Source organism: Glycine max, chromosome 7 (genome assembly GCF_000004515.6).
Source record: "Glycine max cultivar Williams 82 chromosome 7, Glycine_max_v4.0, whole genome shotgun sequence".
NCBI classification, from domain to species: domain Eukaryota; kingdom Viridiplantae; phylum Streptophyta; class Magnoliopsida; order Fabales; family Fabaceae; genus Glycine; species Glycine max.
Window position 1 is genome coordinate 35,248,648 of NC_038243.2, and position 8,379 is coordinate 35,257,026.

Below are 8,379 nucleotides of genomic sequence, written 5' to 3' on the forward strand. Positions count from 1 at the left end.
ATTTGAATCATATAGTGTTGGCAATAGGCTCAAAAGTTAGAGTTTGGGATTTGGTTTTGTAAAGAATGTTTTGTAAAGTACAATAAGCTAGCCAATAAGGGATTTGGTTTTCTATGGCGAATCAAATTAACTAAAAGGACACCGTCATTTGATTTCACATGCGCATACTAGACAAATTCAATTTCTAAATAACTTTACATTTATAATAAAATCAAAAGATACTACTTTCTCATTTTATATTTAAAAATTATAATGCACTAAATTAAAAACAAATATATGTTATGTTTTTATTTATTCTAAGCCATTTACCAATCGTTGTCTTATATACTTTAAACTAAGTGGTTCAAAAAGGGAGTGGCAAAGCAAGAAAGTTTATCTTATGGGAGCCAAGAGCTAACAGAAAATGTTTACTTTTTTGGTTGTCATTATGAGCATGTCTCAAAAAAAAAAAATTGAGGTGGAACTAAAGAAATTCAGGCTTAGGCCATGATACCTTTCCCTCTGCCCTGTCCTCTGTTCGTATAGAAAGGCTTGTTATATAAATGAAATAAATTTAACTATACAAATATTATTCTTTCTTTGTCACGTCTTATATTTTAATTAAATTAGTGTATTACTTTTAAATTGCATAAGAATATTTCGGTTACATGAGAATATACAAATATTAAGAATATTACACCTTGAGAGCACAATAAAACTGAATGATTATAAATATAAAATAATTTTTATAATAATATTAAATATTTAATTGTGTATTATTATGTAGTTGTTAGATTATGTTTTGACTAATGTTCAGTAATCCATATTTTTTGTTTCTGTCAAAAAAAAGTAATTCATATTTGTTTGCGTAACTTAAAGGAGAGAGAAAAGCAGTAGGTAATACACCTCCATTTTGTCTGGATTAGTCATTTTTATATATGTTATGCATCAGAAACTAGTTGAATTGTGAATGAAGTTTCATACGTTCCTGGAAAACCGAGTGTGTTAACATTTAACTAAAGCAACTTGGGTTGAACTTAAGTGTGGTATCCAAATGATTGGTTTCACATGCTCGAGCTGTTTATAATTACAGGGAACCACATTGGTTTCATGATCTCAACTGAATGCTCATACAAGTTTCAAGGTTTCCTCCATATATTGTGCAGGATCTTTGGCAAGGCTAGTAACATTATTAATATGAAATTTGTAACGTTCCCTTTTTTTTTCTGCAATCTTGTTTTTTCTATGTAGGACAGGGCAATAGGTGTACCAATAAAGCAGTAAAACTTGCAAACAACGTATTACATTCACTAGTATTTTAGGAGAACTTTAAGTTTCAAAATCTATGTCTTCTCCAAAAGTGGATTACGGAAGTTCAATGCCACTATACCTGTCACATTCTTCATTAATTAAGCCAAATAACATGTTTTTGGGGTTGTTTTATATACACAAGTTACCACCTCTATCCAATCGTTAATCAATTGGCCTTACCATGTTTCAATGCATTCTTTTAAATATTTTCTTTTCATTTCATAGCCAATATTACCATGACTAACAAAGCACGTAATGAGATATGCAGATTAAGCCCTCAAAAGCTTATCCATATCAAACACAGTCGAGGTAATTTTACAATTGGCATCCTCATCACTTGTGTCACATTCTTCATTGCATTGCACATCCGGTTCTTCCTTCAAACTTCACCACCACCATCATCATGGGAAAGTTCTATCTTCAACACCACTCACAATGAGCTCAATTCCACGGTCCATAAGCTTGGTTCCTCGGTCACGTTTCTTCCACTCAAGGATCTCCGTTATGCACGTGCACCTCTTGAAGGCCACACATGGTTCATGAGTTCCATGTATGACACACATGAAGTTGGTGAGGTCCAATACCAGCAATTCCCATCAGAACCATCACATGGTAAGCTTCTATGTCTCAAAGGATGCGACACGCATGTCGGGTCATGGAACTCCTATGCTTTGGCATGGCCTGAGGCATTGCCTTATAACACCACCTTCATGAGGTTTAACTTTTGTGTCATATAACCATTACAACTATGAGAATTTGTGGCATGGTTTATGTGCCATGGTACCATTTGTGGCTTGGCATAAGATGAACAATTGCTCAAAATTGCCCTCAAGGTGGGTTTTGTATCATTGGGGTGAGCTCAGGTTCAAGATGGGCCTGTGGGTTGACACCTTGATGGAGGCCATGTTTAATGGGCCACCAATTATTGAAAGGTTTGATGGAGTTGATGAAGATGGGCCATTGTGTTTTGAGGAGGCTGTAGTTATGAGGCACAATGAGGGTGGCATGTCAAAGAAAGAAGAATGGAAGTGTATGATCTAATGAGGTGCAAGGCTAGGATGTTTTGTAATGTGAGCTTGAAGGGGAGTGATGTAGAAATCAATGATATAGGATCACCAATGATAGGGATGACTTTGTTTTTTAGGACAGGACCAAGATCCTTTAAGAATGACACAATTGTGGCTGAAATCTTTCGAAAGGAGTGTGCTAAGATTGAAGTTTGCCGGTTTATGGTAGCTCACTCCAATAATCTCACCTTTTGTGAGCAGGTAAATGGTTATTAAACTCATTGATCTATTTATTAACAATATATACATGTAGGGACTCGAATCCACGGTCTCTTTTTCATGTTCCCAATTCTGTTCCCTAATATAGTACTTTAATCAAGAAAAATAAAATATTTTCAAAGAGAGATGAGGTTGATTTTAGTTGTCTCTTGGCAGATTTTTTTTTTAGAGTAGTTAGAATTGGGAACAAAGAAATAAGTTTGAATTTGAACACATACTTGAATTTTAGCCACAGATGAAAAAGAGATCCAGAAATTTTCCACTATAAAATTTACCATATTAGTCTCTATTTTTATGCCCTCAAATGTTCATCTATCAAGTATATGAAGTACCAGAAAATAGTCATAATCAAATTCACAGATAGAAGGTCAAACACTACAGGAAGAAAAAACATGTACATAATTTGCCCAAATGAGTTATATAATTATGTGTGTCAATGCAGGTGAAGTTGATGAGTTTGACAGATATTTTGATATCTCCACATGGTGCTCAATTGACCAACATGTTTCTCATGGAAAGAAACAGCAGTGTCATGGAATTCTTCCCCAAAGGATGGCTGAAACTTGCTGGCGTTGGCCAATATGTTTACCGTTGGATATCTAGCTGGTCAGGCATGAAACACCAAGGAAGCTGGAGGGACCCAAGTGGGGATGAATGTCCATATTCAGAAGAAGATCGGAGATGCATGTCAATATACAAGAACGGTAGAATTGGACATAATGAAACCCATTTTTCAGAGTGGGCTAGAAGTGTTTTGGCTGAGATCAAGACAAGAAAGATTAAGAAACTTCGATGAAGAGAAGTGCTTCTAGTTCTTTTGGTTGTGCTTGTAGCTAAATAGTATCACTTTTGAACAATGTACCTTTCTCTTATATGTTTGTATCATCATCAAGGTTATTTCATCCTTAAATAAGGTGGCTCAAGTATAAGAGGAAATCATGAATTTAATTCTTTTTGAAGTGGCAAATAATCCTTTTAAGATTGCTTTTATTGAATATATATATATATATACACATTGCCAAGACAGAGTTAAAATGGAAACATGTGAACATTACATGTAAGTGTGAAAATCTAGAAATGAAATTTGAATGGTTTTGGCTCAACATGTCTTTAGTGTATGTGATCTTTCAGGGTCCACCAAACGATAGATTGATCCCACAGAATGATTGTTGCGATGAGACAAATAGTATAAAAATTATATTATTGGAATGAATTTTCAATTAATTCAGGGATTCTTCAATTTTAGCCTAGTGAATGCAACATCTGGTTAAGGCGTCAATACACCATGCACTTGCATTCTATTTTACCTTAATCAATTGGGCACAATTTCATCATCCTTTGGTGCTCTTTTTCACAGCAACAACTCTGGTCCTATCAAGTTGGTGCATGGTGATCCACAACAGTGTAAAAAAACAAAACCATATTTGGGAATGCCTATAAAACCAATTCCATTCCCATAATGTAATTGTCATATCCTCTGGCATTGTTTAGGTTGTTGGTTGTTGGGGTCATTTCATTGGCAAGCTAATTATTTTGTCATCCACGTATGATTTTTGTGATTGGCCAATAACTTGAAGCCTAATACAATTAAAATTTTCTGTAACATTATAAAAAATAAAGTAAAAAAAGAGTTACATTATTTACACGTAATATTCCCTTTACAGATTTTTAAATCATTGACATTCTGTTGAGTAAATTTTACTCAAACTAAAGAAACATTACAGCATTTCTCACAGATCAGATTTAAGTATTGCATGTGATATGGCTAAACATTTCAGATCTGGTCAAGTCAGAAAGCTGACCAAATCTTTATAGTGCTTGGGAAGGAGAATGTTTGTGTCATAAATGGCAACCTTTATGGTCTTAATTCACAATTGAATTGTTATATTGATTTCTTCAGGTGTCTTAAACATAAAAAGAATTTGGTTTCTTTCATTTTTAGTTAAATCTCATGTATAACTAACTGTAGCATAATAGATTTTATGATGAGTGTGGCAAAGCACTCTTAAAATTGATTTCAGTTGTGCAAAAAGCGGGCAAATTCTTTTCGGTGCTTCCATTAAGAGCAAAATGTTTCTGACATAAATGAGAACCATTGTCCAATATTCATACCAATTCTTCTCTTTTATATACATATTGCGAAGACTAAATGCAACACGAACCTTGAAAAGAAAAGTGAGTCCAAAGCATTGAAATGGGTTAACGCAATACTACATTCTTTAGTGCATATCATCTTTTATCATGTGTTTGAATGGGGAAAATTAAAATTGATTTTGAATGAAATTAATTTTGTAAAATTGATTTTGGTTAAAATTATTTTAAAGTGATATAATTTATATTTGGATATTTTATTATAAAATTAAATTAGAAGTAAATTTTAGTATAAAATTTTTTATCCAACTTAAAAATTACTTTAAATTATTTCAATGCAGAATCAATCTTAAATTTTAATATAAAACTAAACATATAAAAATATATTTAAAATTAATTATGAAATCAAAATTACTTTTTCAGTATCAAACCAAACACCATCCCACCAAAACTAAACCGTACTAGATGGACCCCAATAATTCAACATTGTGGATTGAATGATTGCTGCAATTAATATGGTTCAAATTTCACCCAAATTCATAACACCTAGACAGTACACAGTGTACATTATTATTATTATTCATAGAAATAAAAAAAATATCAAAGGTTACAATACTTGTATACTCTTATCAATTAAGTTAAACTCTCTTGTTATAAATAAATTATTATTGGTATGGGAATGAAATGAATAGATCATAACAGAGAAATAAAAAATAGAAATGGAGAGGGTATGTCTTTGCAAGTTGTTGAGAAGGGATTAATGCATCATGGTTGGCCAATCCCCAACACCCAATGGGGGCAGAGGCATATGGGGCTAGAAATTGGAGCCTACTAGGGACAACTCCCACGGCTTTGAAATTCTCCCCCTTTCATATATTTTTCACAAACCATCATAAATACTAATTCATGAACAATTTATTCTGGGTACACTTTTTTTTTTGCAGCAATTAATCTCCGTATATAATTTTGACAAATGTTAATAACTGTCACACAGAACAAAAAATTTTAAAAAATTGTTTAAATGTATAAAATTGTCTTATTTATGATTTTTTTTATATTTTTTTTAATTTTCACAATAAATGTATTTTTTAATCCTTAGCTAATGTCCTATTGGCTACCCTAATTTTATTAATCATCATCTTAAGGACACGGATGTAACAGCCTGTTCTTTTTTATTTTTCTTTTAAAATAATAATAATAATAATAATAATAATAATAATAATAATAATAAAATAAGAATAAAAAAATTAGGTCATCAATTTTCTTATTATACAAAGAGAATTTTAACCTAGAGTAATTTTATAAAATATTTTTACCTTTCTCTGTGATGCTCAAGAATCCTAATAGAACAATCGAAAGAGAAATTCCAGAAAATAATAAGGAGAAGTTCTAGAGAGTACTAGAAATATTATAATTATTAATAGAAAATTATTGAACAATTATATCGAGATAATATTTAGAAGTTAGAATGAACATATGTAAGAATTACAAAAAGATCAATTTTAAGTTATTTTGAACTATTTTATAAAATCAATTTTATTCTTATGTTTTTAATCATCAATTGACAAATCAATCAATGTCCGAATACGAAATTGTTGTGAAATAAATTTTAATAAATTGTTTCAACTACACATATATGAATCTTTGTCACAATCCGTGCTTCCGAGAATTTCCGAGAGTTTTACGAATTGCAATGACGTTGAGTTATGAAATTTCAGGTTTATATATGCAACGAATTGAAATTGGTGTTCTAGACATTATATAATTATTTTTTTTCTCCTTCAAATTTTGAACTCCTCGTGCCTTGCTTTTTATCCTATTGGCTTTTACCTATTTAGTTGAATTGTTATGGAGCTCTGTACCTTGGCCCTTCACGTTAATCATATAGATAGGAATATAACCCTTGCCTTAATTATATGATAGGAAATCAAAATTTCCACAAGCTTAGTTTTTTTTATTAATTGTCTTGTGGAGTTTAACGAATGTTCATGCCATAGAGAATGGTTTCAAAACTTCAAGTACTTCACTCTATTTTTGGTTTAAATTATTGAAATTATTATGCAGTAATTTTTTGTTGAATTTTGGTGTATTGTGGTATAAATATTGAATTAAATTGTGCTTTAATTTAAATTACATAGTTCAAATTCTTGTGGCCGAATTTCTCGTGCTTGAATTCCTTGTAGTTTGCATTTTAATATAATTAGTGTATATGCATACATGTTTTCAATATATAGATAACATTATGATTTATAGTATAAATTTGTTTAGTGATGCAATTGCAACAGTTTATTTTAGATTATAATTTCATATATGATATATATTTACTTAAGTATACTTTAGGAATCAGTTTGTGATTCACGAATCTAGAATTTTTACATTTAAAAAAATATGTACTCATATTATTATAGTATATATGTGTCCAGTGAAATGATTATATGTATTTTTCATATATTTATAAGATTTGAAGTTAGTATATTTTATTATTAGCATCATTATACATATAATTAAATACTTATATGCGTATGGTTTTATACTGATAATTGATGTCTATGATTTTGTATTGTTATTATGACATGATCGCAAAAGTTATTGTTATGTTGGAATTAGAAAATATTATTATTTAATTTGATACATGTGTATTGAAATGTTATATGTATTAAGTTATAAACTATGAATTTTATAATCACATTTCAGATCCTTTGAGGGTGACGACTTAATACTTTACGAGTTTGTGATGGTCTCCATTATGGAAATCTCACGAGTTTAATCACTTGAGACACGATGAGTTAAAATGATTTTGAAAATAATTGAGATTTTGAAAAATATTCAATAGTTGTGTGTATTACATAGTTAATAAGCAGAGTTTGTGTGTTAAAATATTTCATGGGTTGGACCTAAATTAGGAAGAAGAGGTCTTGACAGACTTCTCGAAGTCTAGGTCTTGGGGGTAAATACACTCAGTTTGAGTGTTCCTTTTTAAGTTTATGCATATCCCACATGGTTGGAGCATTTTCGCAAAACAGAGTGACTCTGATTGATCCTCCCATGATTTCACTTAGTGAGAATAACCTGACTTATCCATTGTGAGACATATCTTGTCATGTATTTCTAGGTGTTCGACGAGGTTTTTCACTGAAAATGGTATCACGTTGCATGTAGGCTTGAGTCTAGTGTATTTGTTGCATAACGCTTATGTTTGACTTTCATTGAGTTAACGATTGAGATTTTGGTGTTATTCTCTGGAGTGTGTGAACTTGAATAAATGTGAATAATGTGTGTGATTTTGTGAAGAAATGTTGTTTATGAAAATTCGGCTCTAAGTATTATATATTTCACATGTTCTATTATAATATATGAATGTGATAACTCATTTCCGGTGTGTGTTTGTGTTTGGGCTAAATGTCATTTTGTTTCACGTGAGTTACCATATGATGAGTTTCATGCTAGAGATGGAGAGGCTTGGCCTTTGTCAGGGAAATGCTCTGATAAATGTGACATCAGGGCATGAGATTTTATTTCACATATTACAATTTCATAAATAGTATAGTTGTTTCATGTTTTTCGATATTAGTTTGACTTCTTTTCATTCAAAATGAATGACCTTGTTTTAAATCAAGATGATATTATTATTTATTTGAACTAGTTTCTATTATGATGATAAAAAGTGAATGTGAATATTTTACTCTTTTAAAATATTTTTTTAAATGTGTTT

The 8,379-nt window shown here is 30.9% G+C and overlaps 1 pseudogene; it reads left to right on the plus strand.

Annotated features, from left to right (window-relative positions):
- Window positions 1–1,526: 1,526 nt before the first annotated feature.
- LOC100810268 (uncharacterized) lies at window positions 1,527–3,394 on the plus strand (annotated as a pseudogene).
- The last annotated feature ends 4,985 nt before the right edge of the window (window positions 3,395–8,379 follow it).